Raw genomic sequence first — 27,610 nt, forward strand, 5'->3', positions numbered from 1 at the left:
GCTGAAGCCTGGCTTGGAGAATTTTGAGCATTACTTTACTAGCATGTGAGATGAGTGAAATTGTGCGGTAGTTTGAGCATTCTTTGGCATTGCCTTTCTTTGGGATTGGAATGAAAACTGCCCTTTTCCAGTCCTGTGGCCACTGCTGAGTTTTCCAAATTTGCTGCCATATTGAGTGCAGCACTTTCACAGCATCCTCATTCAGGATTTGAAATAGCTCAACTGGAATTCCATCACTTCCACTAGCTTTGTTCATAGTGATGCTTTCTAAGGCCCACTTGACTTCACATTCCACGATGTCTGGCTCTAGGTCAGTGATCACACCATCGTGATTATCTGGGTCGTGAAGATCTTTTTTGTACAGTTCTTCTGTGTATTCTTGCCATCTCTTCTTAATATCTTCTGCTTCTGTTAGGTCCATACCATTTCTGTCCTTTATCAAGCCCATCTTTGCATGACATATTCCTTTGGTATCTCTGATTTTCTTGAAGAGATCCCTAGTCTTTCCCATTCTGTTGTTTTCCTCTATTTCTTTGCATTGATCACTGAAGAAGGCTTTCTTATCTCTTCTTGCTATTCTTTGGAACTCTGCATTCAGATGTTTATATCTTTCCTTTTCTCCTTTGCTTTTCGCTTCTCTTCTTTTCACAGCTATTTGTAAGGCCTCCCCAGACAGCCATTTTCCTTTTTTGCATTTCTTTTCCATGGGAATGGTCTTGATCCCTGTCTCCTGTAGAATGTCACGAACCTCTGTCCATAGTTCATCAGGCACTCTATCTATCAGATCTAGGCCCTTAAATCTATTTCTCACTTCCACCGTATAATCATAAGGGATTTGATTTAGGTCATACCTGAATGGTCTAGTGGTTTCCCCTACTTTCTTCAATTTAAGTCTGAATTTGGCAATAAGGTGTTCATGATCTGAATCACAGTCAGCTCCTGGTCTTGTTTTTGCTGACTGTATAGAGCTTCTCCATTTTTGGCTGCAAAGAATATAATCAATCTGATTTCGGTGTTGACCATCTGGTGATGTCCATGTGTAGAGTCTTCTCTTGTGTTGTTGGAAGAGGGTGTTTGCTATGACCAGTGCATTTTCTTGGCAAAACTCTATTAGTCTTTGCCCTGCTTCATTCCGTATTCCTATGTGACCTAGTACATAGTCTATAAAATTATGTACCAGTCCATTTAATAAAAAGTTTTAAGTACAGTGTAGTATATAGTTTCTAAGAGAAACTGTACAGTCCCCAAAAGGGTCAGCTTTCAGCCAATGTACATGTCCTTTGATAAGTTCTGAGGTTTCAGCATATAGGGCACTATGTTATTATGAGTGTTAACTGAAAATAATTCAAAAGCATGTTGTTTTGCATCACAATCCTTATTTTCACTCTGGTATTTCCATTGTCAACATATTTCTTTCCTTAATAAGAATCCTATCCTAATAATGACTAATAGTACCACTGAAGCAGAAAAGGGAGACATTGAAGGAGGATATATACATTTTATAGCTGTAAATTTTTCACTGAAAAGTTGAATGCTTGAATAGAGTGCAAATATAAATGAAAGTTTAAATTGAATACAACAAAAATTAGTGCTATAATGGATTTGGTTGCCAAAAATATATAAATTATTTAGTTTTAAAAGTTTGGGTGGTTCAATGCAGGATACAGGAAGCTTGGGGCTGGTGCACTGGGATGACCCAGAGGGATGGTAGGGGGAGGGAGGTGGGAGGGGGGTTCAGGATGGGGAACACATGTACACCCATGGCGGATGCATGTTGATGTATTTCAAAACCAATACAATATTGTAACGTAAAAAAAAAAAAAAAAAGAAATACTAATTCTTGGTTGTGAATTTAAGAAAGCATTTAATTACAAGAATCAAATAGCAAAAAGTATAGTTCAAATAAGGTATAAAAGTTCTACATGTGAATTGAAAATAAATATTTTTGATAATGTTTAATAGTTATGCTATATTAAAAATTAATCAAGAAATAGATAACATTCTTTTACAAAATACATTTAATAATTGGGGTTTAGGAATTAAGTAGAGTTTAAGGGCAAAATGTAATAATTGAAATTGTATGACTTAGAATATGAAAAGGAATATATTTACTGTACATGAACCTATACTAATTTTGAGCTGCCTGAACTGTGCTAATGTTTTCACAGATAACCAGTCGGTTGTATCCTAAATTAACAATTTGAAAAAAAGTAACTGGTTGGCCTTTGGATGAGTCTTCAAATTTGGAAAATTTGAATCATTAGCTTTACAAAGTTACTTTATATCTCACAGTGTAGTGAACAAATAATTGTTCTAGATAAATAGATCAATGGAGCAGAATAGGAAGCCCAGAAATAGACCCACATAAACAGAGCCAACTGATATTTGACAAAGGAACAAAGGCGACACGATGGAGCGAAGATGGTCTTTTCAACAAATGGTGCTGAACATCTGGACACGCATCAGTTCAGTTCAGTCGCTCAGTCCTGTCCGACTCTTTGCGACCCCATGAATCGCAGCACGCCAGGCCTCCCTGTCCATCACCAACTCCCGGAGTTCACTCAGACTCATGTCCATTGAGTCAGTGATGCCATCCAGCCATATAAATCTAGGGATGGAACTTACACCCTTCACAAAAATTAGCTCCAAATGGATCACAGGCCTGAATGTAAAATGCAAAACTATAGAACCCCCAAAAGATAACATGGGAGAAAACCTTAATGACCTTAACTGTGGTGATGACTTTTTAAATGCAACACCAAACACATGATTTGTGAAAGAAATACTTGATAGACAAGCTAGACTTCTTTAAAATTAAAACTTCTGCTCTGTGAAAGGCAGTATTAAGAGAATGAGAAGTCACAGACTGAAAGAAAATATTTGCAAAAGACACATCTGATAAAGGACTATTATCCAAAATATACAAAACAACTTTTAAAACTCCTTAATAAGAAAACACATAACCAAATTAAAAAACAGGCCAAAGATCTTAACAGAAGCCAAAGAAGATATAGATGGCAAATGAGCATATGAAAAAATTGCTTGACATTATATGTCATCAGGTTGATGCAAACTAAAATGAAATACCACCACATATTCATTAGAATGAATGCCCCAAATCTGGAACACCGACCAAATGCTAGTGAGAATGTGGAGTAACTGAAACTAATTCATTGCTTCTTGGAAATGGAAAATGTTGTAGCCACTTGGAAGAGTTTGATGGTTTCTTCCAAAGCTAAACATATTCTTACCATAAAATCCAGAAATTGTGCTCCTTGATTTTTATCCCAAGAAGTTGAAAATTTACATCCACACAGAAACCTCACGTGGATGTTTATAGCAACTTTAGTCGTAATTGCCAAAACTTGAAAGCAGCACAGATGTTTTTCATTAGGTAAAATGGATAGATAAACAAACTGGTACATCCAGACAGTGGAATATTATTCGGTGCTAAAAAGAAATGAGGAGCTATTCTGCCATGAAAAGACATGAAGGAATCTTAAATGCATGTTACTAAGTGAAAGAAACCAATCTGAAAGACTATATAATGTATGATTCCAACTATATGGTGTTCTGGAAAGGTGAAACTATGGAGACAGTAAAAAGATCGGTGGTTTCCAGGGCTTGGGGTTTAGGAGGGATGAATAGCTAGAGCACAGAGGACTTTCAGGGCAGTGAAAATAGTATGATACTCTAATGGTGGATTCATGTCATTATATGAATACAAACCGATAGAATGTACACCACCAAGAGTGAGCCCCAAGGTAAACTGTGGTCTTTGGGTGATCATGATGTGTCGATGTTGGTTCATCAATTGTCAAATGTAGCATCCTGGTGGAAGATATTGATAATGGATTGGTTATAGAAGTGTTAGGGCAGGTGGCGTAAGGGAAATCCTCATACACTCCTCTTCATTTTGCTGTGAACCTACAACTGCTCTAAAAATAAAGTGTCTTAAAAAATTATAATCTTATTCCTATGCTCATCCCCAAGTTCTGGTTTTCTGCTTGCCATCACGCTCAGTTAATATTCTTGCTGTGCAATAAAATTCTTGCTTTTTCTAAAAATTAAAGGTAATTTTCTATGTTACCCTGTGTTATAGCACAGCTGAAAATATGTTCTTCAGCTGTATCTAGTTCATAAGATTTCTTAATATCAAATTTACAGTGTAAAAAGGTGAGAGACTTTTGTATGTGATTAGATGTTTACTTCCGTGGATTCATCTTAAGTCGGAAAAAGAATGTGGCTCAGTCATCCTCAGATCTGAAATGGTATCTCAGTATATATACAATACATTGTAACATTACAATATATGTATACAATATATTGTATATATACAGTATATACAATACATTGTAACATTACACACAGTATATACAATACATTGTAACATTACACACAGTATATACAATACATTGTAACATTACACACAATATTGTAACATTACAATATATTGTAATGTTACAATATATATATACAATATATTGTATATATACAGTATATACAATACATTGTAACATTACACACAGTATATACAATACATTGTAACATTACACACAATATTGTAACATTACAATATATTGTAATGTTACAATATATATATACAATATATTGTATATATACAGTATATACAATACATTGTAACATTACACACAGGGTAATAGAAGATCTGATCAATAGTGCACCAGATTAATAGTAATAATAGTAACTGTCTTCAGATGTCAAGATACCATTCTAAGTTGATTACATCTGCTGACTCATGTAGTCCTCAGAAGGACCTGATGGGGAAGATGGTATGACAGTTGTCTCCCTCACTGCTTTAAAGTAGAGATGCTTAGATAACATCACTGACTCAGTGAGGACATGAATGAATCTGAGTAAACTCTGGGAGATAGTGAAGGATAGAGGAGCCTGGCATGCTGCAGTTCATGGGGTTGCAAAGAGTTGGATATGACTTAGTGACTAAATAGCAACAACTCCTTTAAAGATGAGGAAAGGGAAGCACAGGGGAAGTTAAGTAAATCTCCCAGGATCACAAAACTACCAAGAGCAGAACTCAGAATTCTAAGCTGAGGTAGTCTAGAACTGTAGTCTTATAGTTCTTATGGGATCTTAACCTGCATGGTGACTGCACCCCAGGACTTAGTCAACTGCAGTCACTAGAGAAGGGTGAGCATCTGTATTAACAAACAGCTCTGTAGTTGACTGTGAGTATAGTTTTTAAAACATTTTTATGTATGTACGTATATATTTATTTTTGGCTGCACTGGGTCTTTGATGCTGCATGGGCTTTTCTCTAGTTTGGGCGAACAGGGCCTACTCTGTAGTTGTGTGTGGGATTCTCACTGCAGTGACTTCTCTTGTTGTAGAGCATGGTCTCTAGGTGCATGGGCTTTAGTACTTGCACACATGCGGGCTGTAAAGCCTGGGCTCAGTAGTCGTGGCACATGGTACCCCACGCATGTGGGATCTTCCCTGATCAGGGATTGAACCTGTGTGCTCTGCTTTGGCAGGTGGATTCTTTACCACTGGGCCACCAGGGAAGTCCATGAGTATATTTTCGAGGTGGATAAATTAGGGCTTGAATTCCGACTCCCATATTAACTGGCTGTATGAAATTGGGCAAGTTGTTTAATCTTTTGGAGTCTCGATTTTCTTGTTAGTAAAATGGGGGTGGGGAGGGGTATTTACTTTATAGTTTTGTGTAAATTAAATGAGTTAACATATGTGAAGCACTGGTGTGGAATACATGTTTAATAAAGAGAAGGAGAGTTTCCCAAATCTTTTTATGCTCAAGTAACAGTCTTTGAGATGCATTCTTTGGAGGGTGTGTGTATGTAGTAGGGTGTTTGTGCTTAGCCTCTCAGTCGTGTCTGACTCTGCAACCTCATGGACTGGAGCAACCCCAGACTTCTCCTCTGTGCATGGGGATTCTCTAGACAAAAACACTGGAGTGGGTTGCCATGCCCCCTCCAGGGATCTTCCCAACCCAGAGGTTGAACCCAGGTCTCCCGCAATGCAGGTGCATTTTTTACATCTGAGCCGCCAGGGAAGCCCCATGAAGTGCGGGTGTCATTAAATCTGTAGCTTTTTGTTTGTGGTCTGCTTTGGAATTACTCTTGCTCATTAATTCAAGGAGAAATATATGTATAGTCTATATGTTATTATGACTTCCAATAAGTGCCTTGACATGATTTCAGAAAAAAACTCTTAAAATAGTATCTCACAGAAATATATTGCTTACTTGACACATTGGATAATAGAGAAAATGGCTCTATGCCAGTGAGTCCTGGCTCTCTAGTCCCCTTATGAATGGGATGAAATAGCTTAGTGCATAAGCAAGTCCTTGAGCAGAAGATGAAAATCAAAAGGCTGTCACCTCAGTCCGGGCCTTCTGCCTGTTCAGAAAGACTGCAGAGAGCACTGACTAATATCTGGAGATAATATATCGGAAAATGGCAGTGCAGTCATGTCCTGTATATCACCCTTCCCTAGTTCTTCTGAGACACCCATTACTTTGAAAATGGTTGGATTATTATGAAAGAGAAATTGTTTAATTTTTGTCTTCCAGATTTGACTCTTGCAGTCCAATTTAGAGAAATAGCTGTGGAAGGCAAAGCTATTGAGCTGTAAGACCCAGGCTCTTTGAGAGGAGAAAAGCATTTCAGAAATGCAAAGGGAAATCCTGTAAGCAGCTGCACATAAAGTTAGCCTTCGCACAGTGGAAATGAAGTAAAGGAGAGATGACCAGTCAGAAGTTCCCACCCTGGGGGTTGAAAGGAGAGCAGGGCTGGGGGAAGCCCAGAGAGTGAAGAGACAAGGGAATCTGGGGTGGAGGCCAGTGGGCTCCATGTTTGGAGCATGTTCATGGAAGCATGGGGTCAATATGATGGAATGCCCCTCTTTTGCTGGATTGAGACTTTCTGTGACCAGGCTTCAGGGTATGAGCTTCACTGGCAGACTGTCCTTCCCAGGTGGAGTGATGGCTGCTGCTGAGGTGCCATGTTAGCACCGTTATTATACCTGTGAGGGTTCCTTACAGACATGGGCTTCAACCCTCTGGCAGGAGCAATACAGTCTGCCTTGACACTTCACCTGACTCATCTTAAGTAATTTGTGTGACTAATCCTCCACTTCACAGTACAGGACACTCCAACAGCATTCCCCTAAACAGAAGGATGGGATGCTGAATCTCCTCTGGGAGTGTTGCCCCCACCCCCCAGCTTCTGGACCTAAGAAGCTGAACAGAAAAGGCACTTTTTCCTAACTGGGAAAATGGCCAAGCATACTGTTGCTTTTAAAATATATGTACAAATTATAGTCATAACTCCCTGTGAAGAATAAACATGATGTATTTTGGAAGAATGATATATGTTCTGTTTTTCACATTAAAGGTGGTCACTTTATTAGCTTATGAGTAAACAGTAGGGAAACTGTTGAATAGCAGAGACTGTGTTTAATAAGAGGCAGCCGACTCTTAAGTGGGAGGGAAAGCAGACATAATAAAAGGGGAGTTATTTGATTTTTCCATTGCAGAAGTTATTTTGAGACAAGTACTTCTTGCAAGGAGATCATCCTTATTTAACTTAGAAAGTTTATTGGGCTTGGTTGTATGGATCATTCAGCTTCACAGTACCTTCCTTCATAGGTATTCCATTTGCTCCTTTCTATACCCTTCTGAAGAAGGAAAGCAGATATTGTAAATCCTATTTTACGAAGAACGAAGTAGGGTTTGTAGGGTGACGAAATTGAGGAACAAAGGAACTAAGCAATCTTGGGAAAAGCGATTGTCATGGATCCCTTTTGATACCAGAAGTGTGGTGTTTACAATCATTTGGTAAATGCATGTATGAAGAAAATGTATATTGTTCTGAAATGAATGTTTTCAGAGTCTTCTGGAAATGCTGCCAAATTTTAATTTCTCCAGGAAATCATATGTATGTGTATGTATATATATATATACATATACACACACACACACCATACTATTCCCACGCAATTTAGGGACTTTGGAAGGAGAACAGCAGCTTTGATTTTATAATGCTCTTAGTTTCTCATTTTCTGAAGGGATTTCAGGTGGAATTTGAATGGCTCTTTCTTCCCAAATCAAGGCTATTATGGTAAATAATTCTTACCTAATACTTCCTAGCAGTAGTCACTGAGTCAATTCTTTGTGTCTTAGAATATTTTATCTTCACCTTCTTTGGCATAGACATGTAGAATTTAAGTAATTTTATGTGTCTGATTTGCTAATGCTGAATGTTTGGAAACGTCTTAGTGCCAAAAAGCAATGAAAGCCAGAATCCCTCTGGAGACCTTTACATGCTCTTTGCTACAAGAGACTGATGAACGAAGAAGGCAGGACACTCAGGACAAACATCTCTGATGTGGGAGTGAAAGTTACATGAGCAGACTCATTCCTCCAATATTAACTCTAATGTTTATCAGATCGTAGTTGTGGTGATGCTGGTGGAGGTGAATGGCAGTGTGACAACTAGACTGAAAAGAATTTTAATGGTTGATGTGGATTTTGTGACACATAGCCTAAGTAAACACACACACACACACACTTACCCATTGTGTCTCATAAAATTCTATGGAATAGGTAGGGAAGGTTTTATTATCTCTATTTTATGAATGAGGAAATTGTGGCTCTGGAAGGTAAAATGACTTGCCCAATACCATATACTCAACCACCCATATTTCTCCCTGTTGTAGAAAATGTAACACTGCACTCAGCATGAGAGTTCCCCAGGAGATAGGAGGTTTCGGTAATACGTATCTGTAACTCAGTTTCATTGCATGATTATGGGGGAGGCAATACCTGAGGCTTACTCTAATTGCTGGGGCAGTGGAAGTCTCCAGTGATTTTTTGGATTATGAGTGTAAGCAGGAAAGAACCTCAAACTCAAGGTTAGAGACCTGTGTTGCCTAACATTAATGTTAATCTAACATTAATAGTAAATGACCAGACCTCAGCTGGTGCATTTTAACATCAACAGGAACACCTGGAACAGACACACTGAATCAGCTGAGGTCCAGGAGAAATGAGGCTCACCTCTGCAATCTCTGAGCATTGAGAGAAAAATGGACTCGGCAGGATTTTAGGCAGAATTAAGTACAGGAAATCCTCAGGTCTTTGGTTCATTTCTACATCCCTCACCGAGCTGGGCTACCAAAATACTTCTTTTGCAAACTCTCCTAAAATGATTTCTGCAGCATTTGCTGTTATGGTGACTCCCCTTGATTAGGGGATACAGTAGGAGAGACTGTAAACCTGAGGTTGGCAAATGCTGGGCCATGGGCCAAATCTAGCCCACTGCTTACAATTGGAAATGCAGTTTTATTGGAACCCACAGTCATCCCCATTTGTTTCCATATAGTCTGTGGTTGCTTTTGTACTAGCAATGCAGAGTTGAGTAGATGCAGCAGAGACCATATGGCACACAAAATTAAAAATATTTATTCTCTGGCTCTTTACAGAAAAAGTTTTCTGATCTTTGTCCTGGACTATGAATAGCAAAATGCTTTAATCTTGATGTCAGCTCTAATTAGTCAGGAGTTACTTCCTGAACACTGGGATTGTGTCACTGGTCAATGAGAAAGAGTGCTGAGCTCAATGAGCAATGTCTGCTATAGTCACAAAAGCCAGGGTGGGTGGCACTTGTGCCAAGTATTTGTCATTCCCTACTGCGAGCTTTTGTTTTCTCTCATGCCTTGAAGACTGTCCTTAAGAGAAGGCAGAGCAGGTGACTTTCACCTTCCTGAATACATTAAGATAACCAGTCATAGATATGACTTGAATGCCATTACTTTGCTCTTTGCTTTACAAATGGTTAGTTGTCCCTACAGTTCTGAAAGATAGATATTTATCTTTATTTTGTGGCCGAGGAAATTAAGATACAAGGAGATTCAGTGATGTTTAGTGTTGAACCCAAAGAAAGAAAAGAAAGTGAAGTCACTCAGTCATGTCCAACTCTTTGCGACCTCATGGACTGTAGCTCTCCATCCATGGGATTTTCCAGGCAAGAGTACTGGAGTGGGTTACCATTTCCTTCTCCACTGACCCCAAATATGGTTCCAAAGATAATATATCTGTTGGGTTGAGTTAAATTTGAAAGAGATCACAATGTCATTAGCAGTTTTTCCTGCTGCGTAATCAGAGCTGTGTCTCCAAGAGAAATAATCCTAATATCTAAGAAGCTTAAGCTGCAGGGCATTCACATTTTAACATGTAATATCTCAATAAGAGATATTATTTCTGCTTTATTGACTATGCCAAAGCCTTTGACTGTGTGGATCACAATAAACTGTGGAAAATTCTGAAAGAGATGGGAATACCAGACCACCTGATCTGCCTCTTGAGAAATCTGTATGCAGGTCAGGAAGCAACAGTTAGAACTGGACATGGAACAACAGACTGGTTCCAAATAGGAAAAGGAGTACATCAAGGCTGTATATTGTCACCCTGCTTATTTAACTTATATGCAGAGTATATCATGAGAAACGCTGGACTGGAAGAAGCACAAGCTGGAATCAAGATTGCCGGGAGAAATATCAATCACCTCAGATATGCAGATGACACCACCCTTATGGCAGAAAGTGAAGAGGAACTCAAAATCCTCTTGATGAAAATGAAAGTGGAGAGTGAAAAAGTTGGCTTAAAGCTCAACATTCAGAAAATGAAGATCATGGCATCCGGTCCCATCACTTCATGGGAAATAGATGGGGAAACAGTGGAAACAGTGTCAGACTTTATTTTTCTGGGCTCCAAAACCACTGCAGATGATGACTGCAGCCATGAAATTAAAAGATGCTTACTCCTTGGAAGGAAAGTTATGACCAACCTAGATAGCATATTCAAAAGCAGAGACATTACTTTGGCAACAAAGTTTCATCCAGTCAAGGCATTGGTTTTTCCTTTGGTCATGTATGGATGTGAGAGTTGGACTGTGAAGAAAGCTAAGTGCCGAAGAATTGATGCTTTTGAACTGTGGTGTTGGAGAAGACTCTTGAGAGTCCCTTGGACTGCAAGGAGATCCAACCAGTCCATTCTGAAGGAGATCAGCCCTGGGATTTCTTTGGAAGGAATGATGCTAAAGCTGAAACTCCAGTACTTTGGCCACCTCATGCAAAGAGTTGACTCATTGGAAAAGACTCTGATGCTGGGAGGGATTGGGGGCAAGAGGAGAAGGGGACGACAGAAGATGAGATGGCTGGATGGCATCACTGACTTGATGGATGTGAGTCTGAGGGACTCCGGGAGTTGGTGATGGACAGGGAGGCCTGGTGTGCTGCGATTCATGGGGTCGCAAAGAGTCGGACACAACTGAGCGACTGATCTGATCTGATCTCAATAAGACCAATTACCTCTTTAAAAAAAAAAAAAAAAACAGCTGTAATTTTGAACATCATATTAGGCTTCCCTAATGGCTCAGATGGTAAAGAATCCACTTGCAATGCAGGAGACCTGGGTGTGATCCCTGGCTTGGGAAGATCCCCTGGAGGAGGAAATGGTACACCCATTCCAGTATTCTTTTCTGAAGAATCCCATGGACAGAGGAGCCTGGTAGGCTACATTCCATGGGGGTCCCAAAGAGTTGGACACAACTGAGCATCTGAGAACATTATGTACAAAAACAGTAAAATATTAACTATATAAAAGTGATGAGCTTAAAGTAAACATATAAAATATTCTTGCCAAATTGAGAAAAGTTTTTTAGGAAACAATACAGATATATTTTAAAATCCTTGCATTTATGAAGCCCAGAAAAAAATAGAACAATACCAAACAATAGACAAAATTGGCAAGGAAGATGAACAGACATTCTAAAGGATATCAGGTCAAAGATCAATACATGCCCAGAAAAAGCATATCATTATTAATAATATATGAATACACAGTAAAATAATAATATGCTCTTTCACTTATCAATTAATAAATGCAGACTTTTTAAAGATTTAAACTAAATGCAGTGACAGATATAATTTTAAAAGTATTCTAATATCCTGTTATTGAAATGAAAATCAGTATGAACTTTCTTCAAAATAACTTGGTCATATGATTCAAGATTTTTAAAAATATTCTTGTCTTTTGGCCTAATAATTCCTAAGTTCTAGGAAACTTAAAATAAATTAATCAAAGATGGTCACAATGATTTAGGTACATAGGTGCTAGTCATAGCATTATTTATAACCAGGAAAGCTTGAAAACAACTAAAATGTACGATAGAGGATTGATTAGATACTATATTTATATGATGAGTGCTTCTTATAAATTAAATGTATATTTAATAATACTTAATTACATGGATAATGTTTATGAAGTTTTAAGTATGAAGGAAAATAAAACTGAGAATACGATATCACCAAATATTGCAAAACAACCTGTGGGTTTGTGTGTGCTTATATTATAAATATTTTTTCTTTGTTATATTCTTTCGTTGTTATTATTGATAGTCTCTCAGTCATGTCCTACTCTTTTGCAACTCCATGGACTGTAGCCCACTAGGCTTCTCTGTCCTTGAGGATTCCCAGGCAAGAATACTGGATGGGTTGCCATTTCCTACTCCAGAGGATCTTCCCAACCCAGGGATTGAACCTCATATCTCCTTTGTATCCTGCATTGCAGACAGATTCTTTACTGTCTGAGCCATGGGGGAAGCCCATATTCTTTTGTACTTTTTAATTATTTAAATCCGTATTGTGTATTTTTTGATGTCCAGGAAAGTCATCCAGTGACAAATAACATTAAAAATAAGAATGGCTAACAAGATTTTGCAACAGTAGTCATTTTATTTGTAGGCTCAAATGAGTGTTCCATGTGTGCATGATGAGATTTAAGAGGAAATAGAGGAATCAGAAGTTTTTACTGCTAATTTTATTAACCATAATGCTTCAGCTAAGCAAGTTTACAACCACAAATGCCAGTAAAAACTGAATAAATGTTTACAAAACTTTTTCTAAAGACAATTTCTCACTTTTTTTGACTGAGTGGGGTTACACCAGATTTTCAAAAAGCATATTATAAATAAGTTTGTATTTAAAAATAACAACGCACTTACTATGAATTTCACAATGTTATTACAATAAATGGATGCACTGCCCTTCAGTCCTGATACTATCAGGACAAAAGAAATTCTTTCAGGATTGCCCTCCCTCCTTTTCCTGGGTTTGCAAATTATCAAAGTCTTGCTCCTGGGTTAGTGGTATTTCCTTCTGAAAGACAGAGAAGTCTTTAATTCTAGTCGTAATCTACTGAAGTCTGTTCTGTGGTTTTAACGAGGGCCTGCATTTTCAGGGTTGAGTCTCTTCCATTAGCAGTAAGAATGCTTGTTTCTAATTCTCCTGTAGGAGAGAAGGAAGGAAGGAAGGGAAGATGGGAGGGAAGGAAGAAGGGACCCCTAACATACTTTGATCCCTGGTATGAAATTCCTTGGAATACAACTGAAAGCAAAAATCTGAAATTGATTTCTCATGGTATAGCGCTTAGTATTTTTTGTTTGTTTGTGTTTTGGTTTGATTTTTGACCTTAATGTCTTGGTCTGAGTTTTCCCTAGGTTGCCTGAAGGTGCATTGCCAGGGAATGCACTGGAGCAACTGAAGCTGAGCAAGCAATGTGTTCCTCATTGATTTCTAACGTGTCACTAGGAGAAGGGAGGATGCATTTACCTTTAACGTTTTTTTTTTTTAATTTAATTTTATTTTTAAACTTTACAATATTGTATTAGTTTTGCCAAATATTGAAATGAATCCGCCACAGGTATACCCGCGTTCCCCATCCTGAACCCTCCTCCCTCCTCCCTCCACTACCCTCCCTCTGGGTCGTCCCAGTGCACCAGCCCCAAGCATCCAGTACTGTGCATCGAACCTGGACTGGCGACTCGTTTCATACATGATATTATAGATGTTTCAATGCTATTCTCCCAAATCTCCCCACCCTCTCCCTCTCCCACAGAGTCCATAAGACTGCCAGCTTCATCACTCATAGGCTGTTCTCTTCACCCTGGAACTCTCTTGTGATCATATAGAAAATAAATATTACAGATTTTCTATGTCAGTTCTGGAATGAGTGGATAATTAGAGATTAACAGGGATATTTGTCATTCAGATTTAACGCTTCAAAGAGTAGTTCTCAGTTTTCATTCTGAAATAGTTTACAAAATGAATATAACTTAAAACATGATAATAACTTACACATTTCTTCTGCATCTCCTATCAATTATTTTTCTTACTGAACCAGTGAAGTAGGTAAAGTTGTATCATGATTATCATTCTCATTTTATTAAAGAGGAAAGAGGTTCACGTTGAACTGCTCAAAGTCACATAGTTGAAACTTAGAAAGATTCAAAGTCAGGCCTTCTGACTGCTTTCACTGTACAACATTATTTATCGGACACCAAACCATCCAAATGCAATTGCACAAGTAGAAATATTCACTCTGGTTCCTTTTGTAACTCATTAATGGATACGACTTAGTGACTGAACAATAATGATAATAGTACTTGTAGAAGTAATCCTTGACTGTACCAAATCCCCAGATACCACGTCACAAATCAGTAATTCTTAAAAGGCAAAGCAAGTCACTCAGTCATGTCCGACTCTTTGCGACCCCATGGACTGTAGCCCACTAGGCTCCTTCATCCATGGGATTCTCCAGGCAAGAGTACTGGAGTGGGTTGCCATTTCCTTTTCCACAGTAATTCTTAAGAAAAAGTTTAATTTATGCCATGAATTTATGTTGATGCCAGTTTGCATTTTTGTGACTCATTTCACAAACCATGTCATCTCTTTGAATCTGGAAAGCCTAAGAAGAATATTTATGAAAAACAAATAGCTGGATGAAACCAAGGGGATGGGCCAGTCCTGGGTAACTGCACAATGCAATTTTGTACAAATTTTACTGCTAGTAGACCCTGACCTTTAATTCACTGTTCCTAAATACAGTCCCCAAATGGGAATATAAAAAAATAAGTTTCAAGGTAATACAAAAAACAGGGCAGAACAGGGTTGAGAAAGAACCTATTCAAGCCTTACCTCTTGAATGAGATCCAAAGAAGTTGAGAAGAAATTTTGTACTTCCCCTTCCTTCTGTCTCCTGAGCTAGGGACCAGCAGTTGGCCAGTGAGTCAGGAGGCTTACCATTGTTCCTGATTATGAGTGCTTCTCTGTGAGATGGCTAAAATACTATACCTCACGGTTATACATTTACTCAGAAAAAGTAAAAAGTGAGAGATGTAAGAACTTTAGTCACAGTAAATGCTTTGGAAGGGAATTTTAAATTTTAAATTTTTTCAGTTCAGAATTAGAAAGAATGAAACAGTTGGGATAGGATATTTTGTATAAACAGAGCAAAGATACATCAAAAGATGATAGAAATTACTGGAAAATTTGGCTTGGAATGCAAACTCTGCCTCATTGTGCCCTCTAGTTGAGGATAAATCTGATTAGCGGATTTGTTGAGTTTTTTTTTTTTCCTTGAGATGCAGGGCTAAAAGCAACCAATTTATCAAGTCTGGATAGACTTTACCTAGTTAGAAGATAAAGAGATAGAAACAAAACTAAATAAATAGGGGCTGTGGTAAATTAATATAAAACAAGGAGAAATAAATTTTATTTTGAAGAGTCAAGGGTAAGTTTATCTGAGACAGTAATTAACTGTAGGATTCAGAAGAGTGTTTCATAAAACCCATCTTCTTCATTAGAAAGCAAGAAAGCATAGTCCTTAAGAGACAGAGTGCAATAAAGAAAGCTATAAAGAAGCTATAAACAATAAAGAAATCATAAGGTCAACACAAAAGAAAGAACAAGATATAAAGGAATATGAATAATATAATAAGGATTTGGAGACAACAAACATGCAATAACAAGCACTAAAAGTATGTTTTTAGTAATGCTGGACCAGATTATTTGGATCAGTCTTCTTGCTGAGAACAACTAGAGAAGCTAGATGAAATATAAACAGTATTTATTTGAAGACGTTAGATAGCTACTAAAATAGAAAGGGTTTTCAGGAAACAAGTTCTGGAAAGGAAGCAAATTGCTTTTCTCATCAAACCTACTGATTCTGAAAGTGTTAGTCTAGAGCGTGAGAAATTGATCAGAGTTTATGGCAGATAAACAAGGCTGGTGGTGTGAAAAGTGAATTTCATTGTCTGCCCAAGTCAGGACACCTTGATCTACATATTTGACTTTAAGGGACCATGAAAGGCTACAATCTAGGAGTAAGAATAAATCAGAGAAAGAGAGCTTCTTTTTATATCAGGATCTGCAAACTTCTCAGGGCCAGATGATAAATATTTTAGACTTTGTGGGCCATACAGTCTTTGTTGTAACTCCTCAACTCATCTATTGCAGCATGAAATAGACAGAGACAATATATAAATGAATGGGTGTGACTGTGGGCTCCTATAACATTGTATTTACAGAAACAGGCATATAATTCTGTTCTTCACTAGTGCCTGGGATTATGGATTAGGTACTGGCCATGACACCAGGGTCAAGAAAGCAGCTGGAGTTAGACACCTGCTTCCTTAGTGGGAGGGGAAGACAAAGAGGGTTTCAGGTAACCTCTGTCCCAGTGTGGGATTACTCCTTGTGTGGTAAACAGAATAATGCCCTGGCCAAGGAGGTCCCACTTCTCACCTTCAGATCCTACGGATATACTTTGTTACTGGCAAAGGGAAGTTAAGGTTGCAGATGGAATTGAGATTGCTAACCAGCTGACCTGAAGATAAGGAGAGGACCTTGAGTTAATCCAGTGTAATCACAAGGGTCTTTCAGTGTGGAAAAGAAAGGTAAAAGAGTCAGTCAGAGTCAGAGACATGACTACAGAAGCAGAAATTGGAATTATGCAATGTGAGAAAGAGTTGATTGGCCAATCTGGGTTTAAAGATGGATGGGGGCCACAAGACAAGGAATTCTGGTAGCCTTTAGAAGTTGAAAGATGTAAGAAATTGTATCCTCTGTTGCTGCTGCTGCTGCTGCTAAGTCACTTCAGTCGTGTCTGACCCTGTGTGACCCCAGAGACGGCAGCCCACCAGGCTCCCCTGTCCCTGGGATTCTCCAGGCAAGAACACTGGAGTGGGTTGCCATTTCCTTCTCCAATGCATGAAAGTGAAAAGTCAAAGTGAAGTCGCTCAGTCGTGTCCAACCCTTAACGACTCCATGGACTGCGGCCCACCAGGCTCCTGCATCCACGGGATTTTCCAGGCAAGAGTACTGGAGTGGGGTGCCATTGCCTTCTCCAGTATCCTCTGGTAGGTTCTCCCAAAGGGAGGCTTGATTTTACCCAGTGAGACCCATTTTGGATTTCTGATGAAAGGACAGATGTGTGTTGTTTTAAGCCACTAAGTCTGTGGCTTAAAGGGCTTTCCTTGTGGCTCAGCTGGTAAAGGATCTGCCTGTAATGTGGGAGACTTGGGTTTGATCTCTGGGTTGGGAAGAATCCCTGGAGAAGGTAAAGGCTACCCACTCCAGTATTCTGGCCTGGAGAATTTCATGGACTGTACAGTCCATGGGTTTGCAAAGAGTTGGACATGACTGAGCAACTTTCACTTCACTTCACTTCCAAGCCTGTGGCAGTTTGTTACAGCATCGATAGGAAATGAGTACACTTCTTATATCTGGGAATGGAGCTGACTGTGGGGCTGCCAATGCAAGTCGGGTGAAAGGAATCCCATGTATCAGGAGAAGGACGAATGCAGAGATGGAGAAGGAAGCTGAGACCAGTGTGGCTCATTTCCTTTACAGGTGAATTATGTAAACTGATGAGGTCTCAGTTCTCCAAGCTCTATATTCTAGAAATTAAGATCAGGAACAATTACCCAGCTGTGCATAATCCTTCATGACTTAATGTTTCTTTAAAATGAGCAAGTCCATAATTAACTCAGTTACTTGTTTATCCAGCCCCAGTTATTTCCATCCTGCTATTTGATTAGAACACAACTGATGAGACTGTGACTTATAAAATTCAAAAATCAATATTCCTTCTATTAAAAAGTCTATATGTGTGACCTGAAGCTGGATAAGTATTATGACACATAAGTTCATTAAGTGGCTATAGTGATAAGATTTTACCATTGTAGTTACCAGATGGTGACATGATGGACAAGGAGGAAACATGAAGGTTACCTTGTAAAACTCCTTCAAAAAAAGATATTAACATGAGATGTATCCTCTATAGCTTTTGACCAAGGTATTTAGACAATATAGTCTAATCTAAGGTGGGTGGTTTTATAGAACTTGTTAAACAACTCACACATATTGAGACTATAAGAGGGGAAGGTTATTGAAGATTACAGGGAATTTTGTTGAAAATTTCTTTGTGAAGACCTGATACTTACCCCACCCATAGGGGTAGGGATGCATGGGAGGACTGTATTTCCCTCACCTCAGGTCTCATGAAGGGGAAGATTCTTTCCTACACTTAGGCACTGTGGACTGATGTCTGCTCCATGCCTGAGAATACCAGAGAGACAGATGCTATCTGAAGCTGCTCATGGAGACAGAGCAGAGGCTGCCTTTGAAATCCAGTGCAGTTCCCTTCAGTAGCAGGGTAAAGATCCCAAGGAGAAGGATGGATTTATGTCCATCATCAGAATGTTGGTCTGGGGTCATTTAAGAAGACTCTGCCCGAAAGAGTGTCTGCCAGATATAAGGGGGGAATCTCAGCCGACAGAAGTTGAGGGTGAACCACTGGACACAGAAGGGCATTTGTGATGGCCAGTTGATGGAAATCCCCTGCCAGGTCAAGAGAATTGTCATCAGGAAGGTCCAGCACTAAGCCATTAACAGGTCAGAAAAGTGCCCCAAGAGCTGGAGTCACTTTTGAACATTTGACGAGTCCAAGGAAGGCTTTGTGTCCCGCTCATGTCATCCCCTGATTGTGTCTCTTGACTCTCGCTGCACGGAACCCAGAGGGCCATGAGAGGAGTGACTGCCCCTTAAAGCTGATGAGAGAGCCTTCTGAAGGACACACAGAGAGCCCGATGTGGCTGGAGGCTATGGCTACTGACCTGAAGCAGGTGAGAGAGAGAGAGAACCGGTCAGGCTGGAGGTGGAGCCATACATCTGAAGGTCATGGGATATAGCTGAGTGCATCAGACTGTACAAGATTCCCCAGGGAACCTTCTCCGTCCTACCCGTTCCCCCAAAATGGAAATACAGAGAATGAATCTGTGAGAAACAACACCAGTTAAATGGTGGAAATTAGAGTAGGGAGGTAGATTAAATACTAAGAACAGCTCCTCATTGAGCCCTTTTGGTCTATGGCCCTCATTTATGAAATCTCTTCCTGATGTTGGGGCTTCAGTCTGTGATACAAGAGGTTGTGGGTAAAAGGTCACCTAGGAATTAAATCCATAAGCTTTATGTTACCAGTCTACAGAACTAATGAATAGTCATTTAGTCAGAGATGTAAAGGGAAATAGAGCTACTATGAAATGAATTTTGGATTATTTATTAGACCTTTGAATCACACTCTTATTTGCTCCTATATATGAATACTAATACTGCCAGGAGTGTCTTCTAGAATGCAAGGAAATGATAATAACTTTAGTAGCAATAACTGCAATTTACTGAGCTACACTTTGCCAGGCCCTGACTAGGCCTTTTCTGTACAATGTTGTTAATCTTCCCTGGAACAAAGAAGGGAAGCTGTATTGGCCAAGGACGTGAATTAGGTCACGGCAGAGAATTCTTATTTCCCATGCATAGCATCAGTGACTGGTTTGTTCCAGCCTATTAATTATTTAAATAGTTATTATCTATGTTTGTCCTTCTTGCTTGAAGTGAAAACTGCTGATTTAAGCTTATCTGCATTAGCATCTTGTAGCAATACAGAGTGTATATGGGATCATTTTTAGCAGGAAGGGTGAATTTACTATGGGCCAGGCCACATGCCAGTCATTTTCACATACGTTGAAAGTGGAAGTGAAGGGAAAGTGTTAGTCACTCAGTTGTGTCCGACTGTAGCCCACCAGGCTCTTCTGTCCATAGAATTCTCCAGGCAAGAATACTGGAGTGGGTGGCCATTTCCTTCTCCAGGGATCTTCTGACCCAGGGATTGAACCTAGGTCTCCCACATTGCAGGCAGACTCACATATGTTATCTCATTTAATTATGACCACAAACTTGTAAAATAGGTATTTTATCTTTTTAAAATATACATACAGAAATGCAAAGACCAAGATCCCTAAGTTAATCAGTGACAGAACTCAGAATATGATCCCAGTGTCTGATGCCAAACCTTAGAATGTAGAATTAGGCCCTGTATTCTATCCATTATGGGGCTTCCTTGGTCACACAGTGGAAAAGAACCTGACTGCCAATGCACTAATTGCAATTGACGTGGGTTTGATCCCTGGGTTGGGAAGATCTCTTGGAGTAGGAAATGACAATCCACTCCAGTATTCTGGCTGGGAAAATCCCATGAACAGAGGAGCCTGACAGGCTTACAGTCCATGGGGTCACAAAGAGATAGATATGACTGAGTGAATTACCACACACACACATATTCTCTCTATGATACCATCCTGAAAGTGCTGTATACATCATATCTCATTTTATTTCTCCACATGCCCATGAAATAGGCAAAAACTTAATGATATGCTGACTTTACAGCCTGAGCTCTTGAAGAACTAAGCATGAGAGCCAGTGTAGGGAATCCAATGAGAAAATGGGTTTCAACCTAAAGAAAAGCATATGTGATCTGAAAAGCATGCTGTTTTGAACTATGATTATCTTGTGATGGGGTTAAAAAATACCCTCTTCTCCCCAAAAGTAAATTCACTTTCTAATCCCTGGGACCTGTGAATATTACCTTATTGGGAAAAATATTGAATATTACCTTATGTGGCAAATGATATGACTAAAATAGTTAGGGACGACGAGAGACAAGAGTTTATTTTGGATTACCTGGGTATAAATATTAAATGTAATCAGCAAAGGGAGGTTTGAGACAGAATGTAGAAGGCACATATACACAGAGAAGGTGATGTCAGAATAGACCAGAGAGAGATGCTGCCATGAGCCAGGGATTGCTGACAGCCACCAGAAACTTAAAGATGCAAAGAATGTATTCTGCCTTAGAGCCTCCAAAAGGGGATGTGCATGCTGATACTTTGATTTCTGACTTCTGTCCTACAGAACTGGGAAGGAATACATTTCTGTTGTTTTAATCCATCAAACTTGTGGTATATTTTTATGACAGTCATAGAAAGTTAACACAGCCATTATTCACTATTAATTGGGAGATAATACATTAAATAGGTACTTTTCCTAAATCCCTGGAAGATACCAGGAGGCAAAATATAATGTGAATGTGTTTCTGAAATCATAAAAAATATTGGTTTAAAACCACACTCTGTCACATATGATCTTGGGTGATGCCTCTAAGTATCATTTTTCTTATTTATAAAATTAGGAGGTTGATAATATCTACCTCCTAAATGATTTAGGTATGACCTAAATCAAATCCCTTATGACTATACAGTGGAAGTGAGAAATAGATTTAAGGGACTAGATTTGATAGACAGAGTGCCTGATAAACTACAGATGGAGGTTCATGGCATTGTACAGGAGACAGGAATCAAGACCATCCCCATGAAAAAGAAATGCAGAAAAGCAAAGTGGCTGTCTGAGGAGGCCTTACAAATAGCTGTAAAAAGACGGGAAGTGAAAAGCAAAGGAGAAAAGGAAAGATATAAGCATCTGAATGCAGACTTCCAAAGAATAGCAAGGAGAGATAAGAAAGCCATCCTCAGCAATCATTGCAAAGAAATAGAGGAAAACAATAGAATGGGAAAGACTAGAGATCTCTTCAAGAAAATTAGAGATACCAAGGGAACATTTCATGCAAAGATGGGCTCGATAAAGGACAGAAATGGTATGGACCTAACAGAAGCAGAAGATATTAAGAAAAGGTGGCAAGAATACACAGAAGAACTGTGCAAAAAAGATCTTCACGACCCAGATAATCACAATGGTGTGATCACTCACCTAGAGCCATACATCCTGGAATGTGAAGTCAAGTGGGCCTTAGGAAGCATCCTATGAACAAAGCTAGTGGAGGTGATGGAATTCCAGTTGAGCTATTCCAAATCCTGAAAGATGATGCTGTGAAAGTGCTGCACTCAATATGCCAGCAAATTTGGAGAACCCAGCAGTGGCTGCAGGATTGGAAAAGATCAGTTTTCATTCCAATGCCAAAGAAAGGCAATGCCAAAGAATGCTCAAACTACCGCACAATTGCACTCATCTCACGTGCAAGTAAAGTAATGCTCAAAATTCTCCAAGCCAAACTTCAGCAATACGTGAACCATGAGCTTCCAGATGTTCAAGCTGGTTTCAGAAAAGGCAGAGGAACCAGAGATCAAATTGCCAACATCCACTGGATTATCGAAAAAGAGAGTTCCAGAAAAACATTTATTTCTGCTTTATTGACTATGCCAAAGCCTTTGACTGTGGAATAAACTGTGGAAATTTCTGAAAGAGATGGGAATACCAGACCACCTGACCTGCCTCTTGAGAAACCTATATGCAGGTCAGGAAGCAACAGTTAAAACTGGACATGGAACAACAGACTGGTTTCAAATAGGAAAATGAGTACATCAAGGTTGTATATTGTAACCCTGCTTATTTAACTTCTATCCAGAGTACATCATGAGAAATGCTGGGCTGGAGGAAGCACAAGCTGGAATCAATATTGCCGGGAGAAATATCACTAACCTCAGATATGCAGATGACACCACCCTTATGGCAGAAAGTGAAGAGGAACTAAAAAGCCTCTTGATGAAGGTGAAAGAGGAGAGTGAAAAAGTTGGCTTAAAACTCAACATTCAGAAAAGTAAGATCATCGCATCGGGTCCCATCACTTGATGACAAATAGATGAGGAAACAGTGGAAATAGTGGCTGACTATTTTTCTGGGCTCCAAAATCACTGCAGATGGTGATTGCAGCCGTGAAATTAAAAGATGCTTACTACTTGGAAGGAAAGTTATGACCAACCTAGACAGCATATTAAAAAGCAGAGACATTACTTTGCCAACAAAGATCCATCTAGTCAGTACTATGGTTTTTCCAGTGGTCATGTATGGATGTGAGAGTTGGATTGTGAAGAAAGCTGAGCACCGAAGAATTGATGCTTTTGAACTGTGGTGTTGGAGAAGACTCTTGAGAGTCCCTTGGACTGAAAAGAGATCCAATCAGTCCATCCTAAAGGAGATCAGTCCTGGGTGTTCATTGGAAGGACTGATGTTGAAGCTGAAGCTTCAATACTTTGGCCACCTGATGCGGACAGCTGACCCATTTGAAAAGACCCTGATGCTGGGAAGGATTGAGGGCAGAAGGAGAAGGGGATGACAGAGGATGAGATGGTTGGATGGCATCACCAACTCAATGGACAAGGGTTTGGGTGGACTCCGGGAGTTGGTGATGGACAGGGAGGCGTGGCGTGCTGTGGTTCACGGGGTCACAAAGAGTTGGACACGACTGAGTGACTGAACTGAACTGAACTGAATATCTACCAAATAGATTTATTTCTCTTAGGTTTTGGAATTTTTATTTGACAGTATAAAGGAGATCAAACCAGTCAATCCTGAAGGAAATCAGTCCTGAATATTCACTGGAAGGACTGATGCTGAAGCTGAAACTCCAATACTTTGGCCACCTGATGTAAAGAACTGACTCATTGGAAAAGACCCTGATGGTGGGAAAGATTGAAGGCAGGAGGAGAATGGGATGACATAGGATGAGATTGTTGGATGGTGTCACCGACTCAATGGACTTGAGTTTGAGCAAGCTCCAGGAGTTGGTGTTGGATAGGGAAGCCTGGTGTGCTGAAGTCCATGGTATCACAAAGAGTTGGATGCAATTAAGTGACTGAACTGAATGATTTCATCATTAGCTCCACTGTGAGGGTAAAAAAGTCAGGATCACTAAAAGATGTTTCTGGGGACCTGAACCATGACACTAGACTGAGCTGAGGCATATGTATGGATTTCCTACCCAAATCCATGGAATAAGAAATATAATATAGACAATAATAAATCCACAGAGTGCTGGCAAATAGGAAAAATGTGTCACTAGGCTGCTGCTGCTGCTGCTAAGTCGTTTCGGTCGTGTCTGACTCTGTGTGACCCCATAGACGGCAGCCCACCAGCCTCCCCCGTCCCTGGGATTCTCCAGGCAAGAACACCAGAGTGGGTGTCACTAGGCTAGAGATAATTAAATAAATAAGAAAATATGGCTCTGAATTGATGGAGAAAACTGCAACTCAAAACACACAAGAGAAGGAAGACTCACGTGCTTCTGGGGGTACTCCAAGCTTAGAAAGAATGGGAAAAAAAATTGGAGGAGTCCTGGGTGATTGGGAAACAGCATTCAGAGCTACCTAACAGGTTGGTTCCTGCCCTATCACCAACTTATGTTGGGCAAGATGTATTTATCCACAGATTCAAGCAGGAAATGGGTATCTGGGCTAGAGGACACAGCATCACTCCGGTAGTCAGGCAAACACAAGAGGGATGTTGTTGATATACTGCGTCCTGAAGTATATCCTTCCTCTTTAACATCATCACAATAAGCAGGCACTATATGCCACATATCCATAGATGAATGAATAGAGATGATCAATTATATGTGAAGCAGACTAACAAGAATCATCAAACATTTGAAGAAAAAACAGTACTGTAAAAGTTAGGCACTAAATTCAAGCAAAGGAACTACTACCAAAGAAACAATGGAGAAAATACTTTTACATATGTGTAATTAATATTTTCATAGAAATACAAGCACAAATAATTATGAAGAGTCCCATTAGAGATCTTAAAAATCAGTAACATACCAAATTTTAAAAGTTAAATCAAAAGTAAAATCAACGGTTTGACTGCAAGAATGGATTTAGCTAGAGTGAATTATGGAACTGAAAATGTTGAAACATTCTCCTAGAATTTATTATCAAAAGACAAAAAATAGCATAAGAAAGTTAAGTAAAAGAGAATATTATATAGACTTTATATAGAATTTCTAATATGTACTTATGTGAGACAATAGAATGGAGAAGATCAATCAAATAAAGACAAAAGAACTTTTTATATAACTAAACAAAACATAGACTTTTAAGTAGAGAGGTGGTATTAAGAGGCAAGTGGTATTAAAAAAAAAGAACCATCGCTTGTTTTCTGTGATTGTGAATTATAGACCTAGAAAACAGACTTATGATTATCAAAAGGGTAAAGGAAGGTGCGGAAGGATAAATTAGCATTATGGAATTAACAAACTACTATACATAAAATAGATTATTATTGTATAATACAGGGAACTATATTCAGTATCTTGTAATAACCTATAAATGAAGATAATCTGAAAATATATGTACATACATAACTGAGTCACTTTACTATACCCCTGAAACTAATATAGTATTGTAAATCAACTGTACTTCAATCATTTTAAAAAAGAATCATAGCAGGTCTCAGGGCAATAATTTAAATACAATACCAATTGCTTTTTAATTGCCGGGAAATATATTTCCTACAGAAATTGGGTTTATATCAGACTTTTGAGATTCCAGAAGCCACTGGAAAGTTTCTTAGACAAAATTATTTTTAACCATGAAATAAGAGAATGTGAACAGTTATGTCAATAAATTTGAAATGATAATGAAGTGATATTTCACTATAAATATTTGACCTACTAAGGTTAACAATAAGAATTTAAAAGTCTGATCTGTCCTTTTATTGCTTTCTTTAGAAGTAATGTTTGTTTTAGAAATGAATCATCACTGTACAAATTCCACTCATTAAAACTGACAAAAAAGAAGTAAAAAGCTTGAACTGCCCTTTTATTGCTTTCTTTAGGAGTAGTGTTTATTTTGGAAATGAATATTCTGACATTATTCTCTTTATCCATGTAGCAGCTCCATAGAGGGGACAACTACTCCTATGGAACCAAGTATGGTCCTTTACAGTGAAAACTTCAAAGCCTTCTTCCTATATTTTCTTTCAAACTATGTTTAATAAACTTCCCCATTATGCTGTAATGTTGTTCAGTTGCTAAGTCATGTCCGACTCTTTGCAACCTCATGGATTGTACAGCACTATGCTCTTCTGTCCTCCACTATCTCCTGGAGTTTGCCCAAATTCGTGTCCATTGAATTGGTGATGCTATCTAACCATTTCATCTTCTGTCACCCTTTCTCCTTTTGTTTTCAATCTTTCCCAGCATCAGAGTCATTTCCAGTGAGTCAGCTGTTCACGTCAGGTGGCCAAAGTATTGGGGCATCAAGCTTCAGCATCCGTCCTTCCAATGAATATTCAGAGTTGATTTCCTTTAGGATTGACTGATTTGATTTCCTTGCAGTCCAAGGGACTCTCAAGGGTCTTCTCTGGCACTGCAGTGCAAAAGCATCAATTTTTCAGCTCTCAGCCTTCTTTATGGTCTAACTCTCACATCCATACATGACTACTGGAAAAACCATAGCTTTGATGATATGGATCTTTGTCAGCAAAGTGATGTGTCTGCTTTTGAATACGCTTTCTGGGTTTGTCATAACTTTCCTTCCAAGGAGCAAGTGTCTTTTAATTTCATGACTGCAGTCATTGTCTACAGTGATTTTGGAGCCCAAGAAAATAAAATCTGTCACTGCTTCCACTTTTTTCCATTCTCTTTGCCATGAAATGATGGGACCAGATGCCATGATCTTAGTTTTCCTCATGTTGCGTTTCATGCCAACTTTTTCAGTCTCCTCTTTCATCCTCATCAAGAGGTTCTTTAGTTTCTCTTCACTTGTGCCATTAGAGTGGTATTATCTGCATATCTGAGGTTGTTAATATTTTTCCCAGAAATCTTGACTCCAACTTGTGATTCATCCAGCCTTGGATTTCACATGATGTACTCTGCAAAGAAGTTAAATAAACAAGGTAACAATATACAGCTTTGTCATACTCTTTTCCCTATTTTGAACCAATCCATTGTTTCATGTCTGGGTCTAACTGTTGCTTCTTGGCCCACAAACAGGTTTCTTAGGAGACAGGTAAGGTGGTCTGGTATTCCCTTCTGTTTAAGAATTTTCCACAGTTTCTTATGGTCCAAGCATAGTCATACTGTAATACCTGTGCATAAAGTGGTCATTAACCCCATCCTGCTCCCTAGCCTGCATAAATACATGCTGATTGCACTTTGGATCCAAACAGTTATATAAACCTTGGATGGAACAATAAAGAGGAAACATTCATCCAAATAAATACTCAGATGTGGTCTTATTCCCATTTTTCCACAGATTGACATTAAGGCAAAGTCATGACTTTTGAAACACTTCTACAAAAGGAGATCATAATGATATTTTGTTTTAAACAAAGTAATTTATCATTCTCTATACTAACCCTGTGTATAAAATGTATTTTGCCTACGTTTTTTAGATTTTTGTAAGAGTACTCCTTATTAAATTAATCAGTATAATATTACTGAAACTGAACAACCAACTTACATACCCACTTAGTAGGTCATAGATTATAAAAGTTTACTGAGAAATAGCTAAGTTGGCAGAACATCATCTTGGGGTGTATGAAATCCACACAGGATGGCATGAACCATGCTTCCAGCTGTAAG

General features: G+C 38.9%; 1 protein-coding gene across 3 annotated transcripts in view; it reads left to right on the forward strand.

The window, feature by feature from the left end:
- The window catches only part of PLPPR1 (phospholipid phosphatase related 1), a 611,864-nt gene that overhangs the window by 268,063 nt on the left and 316,191 nt on the right, over nt 1-27,610 (forward strand). The gene's annotated exons all lie outside the window — the stretch shown is intronic.

Source organism: Bos javanicus, chromosome 8, assembly GCF_032452875.1.
Source record: "Bos javanicus breed banteng chromosome 8, ARS-OSU_banteng_1.0, whole genome shotgun sequence".
In the NCBI taxonomy this organism is placed as follows: domain Eukaryota; kingdom Metazoa; phylum Chordata; class Mammalia; order Artiodactyla; family Bovidae; genus Bos; species Bos javanicus.